This window comes from Oncorhynchus masou, chromosome 12 (genome assembly GCF_036934945.1).
Source record: "Oncorhynchus masou masou isolate Uvic2021 chromosome 12, UVic_Omas_1.1, whole genome shotgun sequence".
Taxonomy (NCBI): domain Eukaryota; kingdom Metazoa; phylum Chordata; class Actinopteri; order Salmoniformes; family Salmonidae; genus Oncorhynchus; species Oncorhynchus masou.
In genome coordinates, this window is record NC_088223.1 from 16,083,711 (window position 1) to 16,096,751 (window position 13,041).

Consider the following 13,041-nt stretch of genomic DNA (forward strand, 5'->3'; position numbering starts at 1 on the left):
CCCTGTGTGAAGAAATGTGTGTTTTTTGCCAATTTTAACCGCACACTTGTTGTTTGTGTACATGGATTTTATAATATCGTATGTTTTACCCCCAACACCACTTTCCATCAGTTTGTATAGCCGACCCTCATGCCAAATTGAGTCGAAGGCTTTTTTTGAAATCAACAAAGCATGAGAAGACTTCGCCTTTGTTTTGGGTTGTTTGGTTGTCAATTAGGGTGTGCAGGGTGAATACATGGTCTGTTGTAGGGTAATTTGGTAAAAAGCCAATTTGACACTTTCTCAGTACATTGTTTTCATTGAGGAAATGTACAAGTCTGCTGATAATGATAATGCAGAGGATTTTCACAAGGTTACTGTTGACCCATATTCCACAGTAGTTATTGGGGTCAAATTTGTCTCCATTTTTGTGGATTGGGGTGATCAGTCCTTGGTTCCAAATATTGGGGAAGATGTCTCTCTCCCCATCTCTCTCACTCCCCCTCTCTCTATCTCTCTCCCCATCTCTCTCCCCCTCTCTCTCTCCCTCTCTCTCTCCCTCTCTCTCTCCCTCTCTGTCTCTCTCTGTCTCTCTCTATCTGTCTTTCCCCTCTCTCTCTCTCCCTCTCTCTATCTCTCTTCCCATCTCTCTCTCCCGCTTTCTTTCTCTCCCTCTCTTCCCATCTCTCTCTCCCTCTCTCTCTCTCTCTGTCTCTCTGTCTCTCTCTTGTCTCTCTCTCCATCTCCCTCCCCATCTCTCTCTCTCTCCCCCTCTCTCTCACTCCCCCTCTCTCTATCTCTCCCTCTCTCTATCTCTCTCCCCATCTCTCTCCCCCTCTCTCTCTCTCTCTCTCTCCCTCTCTCCCTATCTCTCTTCCCGTCTCTCTCTCTCCCCCTTTCTCTCTCTCCCTCTCTTCCCATCTCTCTCTCCATCTCTCTCCCCCTCTCTCTCTAGCTCTCTATCTCTCTCCCTCTCTCTGTTTCTATCCCCCTCTCTCTCTCTCTCTCTGTCTCTCTCTCCCCTCTCTCTCTCACTCTCTCTCTCTCTGTCTGTCTCTCTCTCTCCCTCTCTCTCTCTCCCCCTCTCCCTCTCTCCCTCTCAGTTGATTGATGCCCTGTGTATACTCCTCTCTCCCTATCTATCTCTCTCCCCCTCTCTGTCTCTCTCTCTCCCCCTCTCAATCCATCTCTCTCTGCCTCTCTCTCTCTCCCCCCCTCTCTCTCTCACTCCCTCTCTTCCCATCTCTCTCTCTCTCTCTTCCCATCTCTCTCTCTCTCTCTCCCCCTCTCTCTCTCTGGCTCTCTATCTCCCTCTCTCTCTCTCTCTCTCCCCCTCTCTCTCTCCCCCTCTCCCTCTCTCCCTCTCCCTCTCTCCCTCTCAGTTGATTGATGCCCTGTGTATACTTCTCTCTCCCTGTCTATCTCTCTCTGTCTCTCCCTCTCTCTCTCTCCCCCTCTTTCTCTAGCTCTCTCTGTCTGTCTCTCTCTCTCCCTCTGTCTGTCTCTCTCTTTCCCCCCCCTCTCTCTCTCCCCCTCTCTCCCTCTCTCTCTCTCCCTTTCTCTATCTCTCTTCCCATCTCTCCCTCTCCCTCTCTTCCCATCTCTCCCTCTCCCTCTCTTCCCATCTCTCTCTCTCTATCTCTCTCCCCCTCTCTCTCTCTCTGGCTCTCTGTCTCTCTTCCTCTCTCTCTCTCTCTCTCTGACTCTCTCTCTCCCCCCCTCTCTCTCTCTCTCTCTCTGTCCCCCTCTCTCTCCCTCTCTGTCTCTCTCTCCCCCTCTCTCTCTCTCTCTGTCTCTCTCTACCCCTCTCTCTCTCTCTCTCTCACTCTTCCCATCTCTCTCTCCCCCTTTCTCTCTCTCCCTCTCTCCCCATATCTCTCTATCTCTCTCCCCCTCTCTCTCTGGCTCTCTCTCTACCTCTCTCTCTCTCTCTGTCTCTCTCCCCTCTTTCTCTCTCTCTCTGTCTCTGTCTCTCTCCCCCTCTCTCTCTCTCTCTCTGTCTCGCTCTCTCTGTCTCTCTCCCCCCCCCTCTCTCTCTCTCCCCCTCTCTCTCCCTCTCAGATGATTGATGCCCTGTGTATACCCCTCTCTCCCTCTCTCTCTCTCCCCCTCTCTGTCTCTCTCTCCCTCTCTCTCTCTCCCCCTCTCTCTCCCTCTCACTTGATTAATGCCCTGTGTATACTCCTCTGTCTCTCTTTTTCTCTCTCCTTCCCTCCCTCTCTCTTTTGATTGATGCATTGTGTGGATTGTCCTGTACTGAGCAGAGCTCCATCATCCTGTGGTTTGTGTAAATAAAGACTGGGCAGATGCCAGCTCACACACTAACACACACACACACACACACACACACACACACAGGCAGTTGGCATGAGGTACAGAGCTGTGGACTGGCACTGGGTGGGTATGCTGGTCTGTGTATGGGAGAAAGAACACATGCCATAACAAGATTAAATCAAAACAAAGAGAGATGGGTGGATTGGGAAAGAGGAGGGGATGGTGGGTCATTCAAGGTAATTACTACATCACAAGGTCATTACTACAGCACAGGGTTATTACTACAGCACAGGGTTATTACTACAGCACAATGTTATTACTACAGCACAATGTTATTACTACAGCACAAGGTTATTACTACAGCGCAGGGTTATTACTACAGCACAGGGTTATTACTACAGCACGAGGTTATTACCACAGCACACGGTTATTACTACAGCACACGGTTATTACTACAGCACAAGTTATTACTACAGCACAAGTTATTACTACAGCACACGGTTATTACTACAGCACAAGGTTATTACTACTGCACGAGGTTATTACTAAAGCACAAGGTTATTACTACAGCACAGGTTTATTACCACAGCACAAGGTTATTACTAAAGTACAAGGTTATTACTACAGCACAGGGTTATTAAAACAGCACAAGGTTATTACTACAGCACAAGGTTATTACTACTGCACGAGGTTATTACTAAAGCACAAAGTTATTACTACAGCACAGGTTTATTACCACAGCACAAGGTTATTACTAAAGTACAAGGTTATTACTACAGCACAGGGTTATTAAAACAGCACAAGGTTATTACTACAGCACGAGGTTATTACTACAGCACACGGTTATTACTACAGCACGAGGTTATTACTACAGCACGAGGTTATTACTACAGCACAAGGTTATTACTACAGCACAAGTTATTACTACAGCACAAGGTTATTACTACAGCACAAGGTTATTACTACTGCACAAGGTTATTACTAAAGCACAAGGTTATTACTACAGCACAGGGTTATTAAAACAGCACAAGGTTACTACTACAGCACAAGGTATTACCACAGCACAAGGTTATTACTACAGCACAAGTTTATTACTACAGCATGAGGTTATTACTACAGCACAAGGTTATTACTACAGCACAGGGTTATTAAAACAGCACAAGGTTACTACTATAGCACAAGGTTATTACTACAGCACAGGTTTATTACTACAGCACACGGTTATTACTACAGCACAAGTTATTACTACAGCACAAGGTTATTACTACAGCACAAGTTTATTACTACAGCATGAGGTTATTACTACAGCACAAGGTTATTACTACAGCACAGGGTTATTAAAACAGCACACGGTTATTACTACAGCACACGGTTATTACTACAGCACACGGTTATTACTACAGCACACGGTTATTACTACAGCACACGGTTATTACTACAGCACACGGTTATTACTACAGCACAAGGTTATTACTACAGCACAGGGTTATTAAAACAGCACAAGGTTACTACTATAGCACAAGGTTATTACTACAGCACAGGTTTATTACTACAGCACACGGTTATTACTACAGCACAAGTTATTACTACAGCACAAGGTTATTACTACAGCACAAGTTTATTACTACAGCATGAGGTTATTACTACAGCACAAGGTTATTACTACAGCACAGGGTTATTAAAACAGCACAAGGTTACTACTATAGCACAAGGTTATTACTACAGCACAAGGTTATTACTACAGCACACGGTCATTACTACAGCACACGGTCATTACTACAGCACACGGTCATTACTACAGCACACGGTCATTACTACAGCACACGGTCATTACTACAGCACACGGTCATTACTACAGCACACGGTCATTACTACAGCACACGGTCATTACTACAGCACACGGTTATTACTACAGCACACGGTTATTACTACAGCACACGGTTATTACTACAGCACACGGTTATTACTACAGCACACGGTTATTACTACAGCACAAGGTTATTACTACAGCACAGGGTTATTAATACAGCACGAGGTTATTACTACAGCACACGGTTATTACTACAGCACACGGTTATTACTACAGCACACGGTTATTACTACAGCACAAGTTATTACTACAGCACAAGTTATTACCACAGCACAAGGTTATTACTACAGCACAAGGTTATTACTACTGCACAAGGTTATTACTAAAGCACAAGGTTATTACTACAGCACAGGTTTATTACTACAGCACAAGGTTATTACTACAGCACAAGGTTACTACTACAGCACAAGGTTATTCCTACAGCATGAGGTTATTACTACAGCACACGGTTATTACTACAGCACAAGGTTATTACTACAGCATGAGGTTATTACTTCAGCACAAGGTTATTACTACAGCACAGGGTTATTACTACAGCATGAGGTTATTACTACAGCACAAGGTTACTACCACAGCACAAGGTTATTACTGCAGCACGAGGTTATTACTACAGCACACGGTTATTACTACAGCACAAGGTTATTACTACAGCACAAGGTTATTACTACAGCACAGGGTTATTACTACAGCACAAGGTTACTACTACAGCACAAGGTTATTCCTACAGCATGAGGTTATTACTACAGCACACGGTTATTACTACAGCACAATGTTATTACTACAGCATGAGGTTATTACTTCAGCACAAGGTTATTACTACAGCACAGGGTTATTACTACAGCATGAGGTTATTACTACAGCACACGGTTATTACTACAGCACACGGTTATTACTACAGCACACGGTTATTAATACAGCACAAGGTTATTACTACAGCACAGGGTTATTAAAACAGCACACGGTTACTACTACAGCACAAGGGTATTACTGCAGCGCGAGGTTATTACTACAGCACAAGGTTATTACTACAGCACAGGGTTATTACTACAGCACAAGGTTATTACTACAGCATAAGGTTATTACTAAAGCACAAGTTTATTACTACAGTATGAGGCTCTCACTGCAGCACACGGTTATTACTACAGCACAAGTTATTACTACAGCACAAGGTCATTACTGCAGCACAAGGTTATTACTAAAGTACAAGGTTATTACTACAGCACAGGGTTATTAAAACAGCACAAGGTTATTACTACAGCATGAGGTTATTACTACAGCACACGGTTATTACTACAGCACAAGGTTATTACTACAGCACGAGGTTATTACTACAGCACAAGGTTATTACTACAGCACAAGTTATTACTACAGCACAAGGTTATTACTACAGCACAAGGTTATTACTACTGCACAAGGTTATTACTAAAGCACAAGGTTATTACTACAGCACAGGGTTATTAAAACAGCACAAGGTTACTACTACAGCACAAGGTATTACTACAGCACAAGGTTATTACTACAGCACAAGTTTATTACTACAGCATGAGGTTATTACTACAGCACAAGGTTATTACTACAGCACAGGGTTATTAAAACAGCACAAGGTTACTACTATAGCACAAGTTTATTACTACAGCACAGGTTTATTACTACAGCACACGGTTATTACTACAGCACAAGTTATTACTACAGCACAAGGTTATTACTACAGCACAAGTTTATTACTACAGCATGAGGTTATTACTACAGCACAAGGTTATTACTACAGCACAGGGTTATTAAAACAGCACAAGGTTACTACTATAGCACAAGGTTACTACTACAGCACAAGGTTATTACTACAGCACACGGTCATTACTACAGCACACGGTCATTACTACAGCACACGGTCATTACTACAGCACACGGTCATTACTACAGCACACGGTCATTACTACAGCACACGGTCATTACTACAGCACACGGTCATTACTACAGCACACGGTTATTACTACAGCACACGGTCATTACTACAGCACACGGTTATTACTACAGCACACGGTTATTACTACAGCACACGGTTATTACTACAGCACACGGTTATTACTACAGCACACGGTTATTACTACAGCACAAGGTTATTACTACAGCACAGGGTTATTAATACAGCATGAGGTTATTACTACAGCACACGGTTATTACTACAGCACACGGTTATTACTACAGCACAAGTTATTACTACAGCACAAGTTATTACTACAGCACAAGGTTATTACTACAGCACAAGGTTATTACTACTGCACAAGGTTATTACTAAAGCACAAGGTTATTACTACAGCACAGGTTTATTACTACAGCATAAGGTTATTACTATAGCACAAGGTTATTACTACAGCACAAGGTTACTACTACAGCACAAGGTTATTCCTACAGCATGAGGTTATTACTACAGCACACGGTTATTACTACAGCACAAGGTTATTACTACAGCATGAGGTTATTACTTCAGCACAAGGTTATTACTACAGCACAGGGTTATTACTACAGCATGAGGTTATTACTACAGCACAAGGTTACTACCACAGCACAAGGTTATTACTGCAGCACGAGGTTATTACTACAGCACACGGTTATTACTACAGCACAAGGTTATTACTACAGCACAAGGTTATTACTACAGCACAGGGTTATTACTACAGCACAAGGTTATTACTACAGCATAAGGTTATTACTAAAGCACAAGGTTATTACTACAGTATGAGGCTCTCACTGCAGCACACGGTTATTACTACAGCACAAGTTATCACTACAGCACAAGGTCATTACTGCAGCACAAGGTTATTACTAAAGTACAAGGTTATTACTACAGCACAGGGTTATTAAAACAGCACAAGGTTATTACTACAGCATGAGGTTATTACTACAGCACACGGTTATTACTACAGCACAAGGTTATTACTACAGCACGAGGTTATTACTACAGCACGAGGTTATTACTACAGCACCAGTTATTACTACAGCACAAGGTTATTACTACAGCACAAGGTTATTACTACTGCACAAGGTTATTACTAAAGCACAAGGTTATTACTACATCACAGGGTTATTAAAACAGCACAAGGTTACTACTACAGCGCAAGGTTATTACTACAGCACAAGTTATTACTACAGCACAAGGTTATTACTACAGCACAAGGTTATTACTACTGCACAAGGTTATTACTAAAGCACAAGGTTATTACTACAGCACAGGGTTATTAAAACAGCACAAGGTTACTACTACAGCACAAGGTATTACTACAGCACAAGGTTATTACTAAAGCACAAGGTTATTACTACAGCACAGGTTTATTACTACAGCATAAGGTTATTACTATAGCACAAGGTTATTACTACAGCACAAGGTTACTACTACAGCACAAGGTTATTCCTACAGCATGAGGTTATTACTACAGCACACGGTTATTACTACAGCACAAGGTTATTACTACAGCATGAGGTTATTACTTCAGCACAAGGTTATTACTACAGCACAGGGTTATTACTACAGCATGAGGTTATTACTACAGCACAAGGTTACTACCACAGCACAAGGTTATTACTGCAGCACGAGGTTATTACTACAGCACACGGTTATTACTACAGCACAAGGTTATTACTACAGCACAAGGTTATTACTACAGCACAGGGTTATTACTACAGCACAAGGTTATTACTACAGCATAAGGTTATTACTAAAGCACAAGGTTATTACTACAGTATGAGGCTCTCACTGCAGCACACGGTTATTACTACAGCACAAGGTTATTACTACAGCACAAGTTTATTACTACAGCATGAGGTTATTACTACAGCACAAGGTTATTACTACAGCACAGGGTTATTAAAACAGCACAAGGTTACTACTATAGCACAAGGTTATTACTACAGCACAAGGTTATTACTACAGCACACGGTCATTACTACAGCACACGGTCATTACTACAGCACACGGTCATTACTACAGCACACGGTCATTACTACAGCACACGGTCATTACTACAGCACACGGTCATTACTACAGCACACGGTCATTACTACAGCACACGGTCATTACTACAGCACACGGTCATTACTACAGCACACGGTTATTACTACAGCACACGGTTATTACTACAGCACACGGTTATTACTACAGCACACGGTTATTACTACAGCACACGGTTATTACTACAGCACACGGTTATTACTACAGCACAGGGTTATTAATACAGCATGAGGTTATTACTACAGCACACGGTTATTACTACAGCACACGGTTATTACTACAGCACAAGTTATTACTACAGCACAAGGTTATTACTACAGCACAAGGTTATTACTACTGCACAAGGTTATTACTACTGCACAAGGTTATTACTAAAGCACAAGGTTATTACTACAGCACAGGTTTATTACTACAGCATAAGGTTATTACTATAGCACAAGGTTATTACTACAGCACAAGGTTACTACTACAGCACAAGGTTATTCCTACAGCATGAGGTTATTACTACAGCACACGGTTATTACTACAGCACAAGGTTATTACTACAGCATGAGGTTATTACTTCAGCACAAGGTTATTACTACAGCACAGGGTTATTACTACAGCATGAGGTTATTACTACAGCACAAGGTTACTACCACAGCACAAGGTTATTACTGCAGCACGAGGTTATTACTACAGCACACGGTTATTACTACAGCACAAGGTTATTACTACAGCACAAGGTTATTACTACAGCACAGGGTTATTACTACAGCACAAGGTTATTACTACAGCATAAGGTTATTACTAAAGCACAAGGTTATTACTACAGTATGAGGCTCTCACTGCAGCACACGGTTATTACTACAGCACAAGTTATCACTACAGCACAAGGTCATTACTGCAGCACAAGGTTATTACTAAAGTACAAGGTTATTACTACAGCACAGGGTTATTAAAACAGCACAAGGTTATTACTACAGCATGAGGTTATTACTACAGCACACGGTTATTACTACAGCACAAGGTTATTACTACAGCACGGGGTTATTACTACAGCACGAGGTTATTACTACAGCACCAGTTATTACTACAGCACAAGGTTATTACTACAGCACAAGGTTATTACTACTGCACAAGGTTATTACTAAAGCACAAGGTTATTACTACATCACAGGGTTATTAAAACAGCACAAGGTTACTACTACAGCGCAAGGTTATTACTACAGCACAAGTTATTACTACAGCACAAGGTTATTACTACAGCACAAGGTTATTACTACTGCACAAGGTTATTACTAAAGCACAAGGTTATTACTACAGCACAGGGTTATTAAAACAGCACAAGGTTACTACTACAGCACAAGGTATTACTACAGCACAAGGTTATTACTAAAGCACAAGGTTATTACTACAGCACAGGTTTATTACTACAGCATAAGGTTATTACTATAGCACAAGGTTATTACTACAGCACAAGGTTACTACTACAGCACAAGGTTATTCCTACAGCATGAGGTTATTACTACAGCACACGGTTATTACTACAGCACAAGGTTATTACTACAGCATGAGGTTATTACTTCAGCACAAGGTTATTACTACAGCACAGGGTTATTACTACAGCATGAGGTTATTACTACAGCACAAGGTTACTACCACAGCACAAGGTTATTACTGCAGCACGAGGTTATTACTACAGCACACGGTTATTACTACAGCACAAGGTTATTACTACAGCACAAGGTTATTACTACAGCACAGGGTTATTACTACAGCACAAGGTTATTACTACAGCATAAGGTTATTACTAAAGCACAAGGTTATTACTACAGTATGAGGCTCTCACTGCAGCACACGGTTATTACTACAGCACAAGGTCATTACTGCAGCACAAGGTTATTACTAAAGTACAAGGTTATTACTACAGCACAGGGTTATTAAAACAGCACAAGGTTATTACTACAGCATGAGGTTATTACTACAGCACACGGTTATTACTACAGCACAAGGTTATTACTACAGCACGAGGTTATTACTACAGCACGAGGTTATTACTACAGCACAAGGTTATTACTACAGCACCAGTTATTACTACAGCACAAGGTTATTACTACAGCACAAGGTTATTACTACTGCACAAGGTTATTACTAAAGCACAAGGTTATTACTACATCACAGGGTTATTAAAACAGCACAAGGTTACTACTACAGCGCAAGGTTATTACTACAGCACAAGTTATTACTACAGCACAAGGTTATTACTACAGCACAAGGTTATTACTACTGCACAAGGTTATTACTAAAGCACAAGGTTATTACTACAGCACAGGGTTATTAAAACAGCACAAGGTTACTACTACAGCACAAGGTATTACTACAGCACAAGGTTATTACTACAGCACAAGTTTATTACTACAGCATGAGGTTATTACTACAGCACAAGGTTATTACTACAGCACAGGGTTATTAAAACAGCACAAGGTTACTACTATAGCACACGGTTATTACTACAGCACACGTTTATTACTACAGCACACGGTTATTACTACAGCACACGGTTATTACTACAGCACAAGGTTATTACTACAGCACACGGTCATTACTACAGCACACGGTTATTACTACAGCACACGGTTATTACTACAGCACACGGTTATTACTACAGCACAAGGTTATTACTACAGCACACGGTTATTACTACAGCACACGGTTATTACTACAGCACACGGTTATTACTACAGCACACGGTTATTACTACAGCACACGGTTATTACTACAGCACACGGTTATTACTACAGCACACGGTTATTACTACAGCACAAGGTTATTACTACAGCACACGGTTATTACTACAGCACACGGTCATTACTACAGCACACGGTCATTACTACAGCACACGGTCATTACTACAGCACACGGTTATTACTACAGCACACGGTTATTACTACAGCACACGGTTATTACTACAGCACAAGGTTATTACTACAGCACACGGTCATTACTACAGCACACGGTTATTACTACAGCACAAGGTTATTACTACAGCACACGGTTATTACTACAGCACAAGGTTATTACTACAGCACACGGTTATTACTACAGCACACGGTTATTACTACAGCACAAGGTTATTACTACAGCACACGGTTATTACTACAGCACACGGTCATTACTACAGCACACGGTCATTACTACAGCACACGGTTATTACTACAGCACACGGTTATTACTACAGCACAAGGTTATTACTACAGCACAAGGTTATTACTACAGCACACGGTTATTACTACAGCACACGGTTATTACTACAGCACAAGGCTATTACTACAGCACAAGGCTATTACTACAGCACACGGTTATTACTACAGCACACGGTTATTACTACAGCACACGGTTATTACTACAGCACACGGTTATTACTACAGCACACGGTTATTACTACAGCACAAGGTTATTACTACAGCACAAGCATGAGAATGCCTGAGGATCTCTCTCTCTCCAATCTCTCTCTCAATTCAATTAAATTTGCTTTATCTATTTATTTATTAAATAATTAAATATGTATTTATGTATCTATTTATGTATCTATTCTCTCTCTCAACAGGCAGAAGGATGCATTCATAGTGAGATAACCTCCCATAGCCTTCGTCACCGAAGGCACACAGCCAAACCAACAACAGAAAGATCTTGCCAAAAGTGTTGCTTGGAAAAATAACCACGAACCGAACTACCAAACAAGCCACTCTGCCTAATACCATCTTTTGCTTAAGCTACAAAATATAATTAGAGATGGTGAGAGAGAGAGAAAGACATAGAGAGAAAGAGGTAGAATGAGAGAAAGAGTGAGGGAGCGAGAGGGAAATACAAAGCAAGTCCTACCCTGGTGACCAGAAAACACACTGTGCCCACTATGGAAAAAGCCATAGGACACAAAGGTCCAAAAGCCATCTGGGCTACCTCGCTACGCTACATTCAGAGACAATGGGGGCACATGCAATGACCCATATCCCAGCCAGGGCCATCTGCTCCTGGGGAGAGTGCGTGGGAGAGTCAGGGGACCCCAGACATACAGGGCAAGTCTCACCAGTCCATATTATAAAGTATGAGATAAACAAAAAGGAAAGGCAATAGTGGAAAAGGTTTCGTCAGCAAAGAATGGGAATAGATCTGTAGTCTTCCTCAGGCAGTGTAGAGCCCTCCCATTACACCCAGTGTGTACCCGCACTCTTAGAAAAAAAGGTGCTATCAAGAACCAAAAAGGGTTCTTCGGCTGTCCTCATAGGAGAACCCTTTGAAGAACCCCTTTTGGTTCCAGGTAAAACCCATTTGGTTCTAGGTAGAACCATTTTGGGTTCCATGTAAAACCCTTTTCACAGAGGGTTCTAAATAAAACCCAAAATAGTTCTACCTGGAACCAAAAAGGGTTATTCATGGAACCTACAAAGGGTTCTCCTATGGGGAAGAACCCTTTTGGAAGCCTTTGTTCTAAGAGTGCTTTACAGGCCCCAGTAGACCCAGTGTGTGTCCACATTACAGTACAATCTGGTCTTACTGGCAATATGACCACATGTATCCATTATGTGTATTATTCATGACCAACAATGGTCTAGGACGAGTTTTGGGGGAAAGAGAAGAGAGATGGAGAGAAACAACTATTTAATTCATACAACACACACACAAACACACACACACACACACACACACATTTATCACTGGAAATGAAAAAGGTTAGAAGGGTGACAGAGATATTGAGGGACAGAAAGAGAGCGTGTGTACGGAATGTGTTGAGTGGAGCTCGTGACACAATGAAGCTGTGTGTGAGAGACACAGGCTCTGGCAGGACAGACAGTGTCAACTGGCAGAGCAGAGAGGGGCTAGGCCCACTGGGAACCCAGGTGTGCAGGGCAAACACATACACACACAGAAA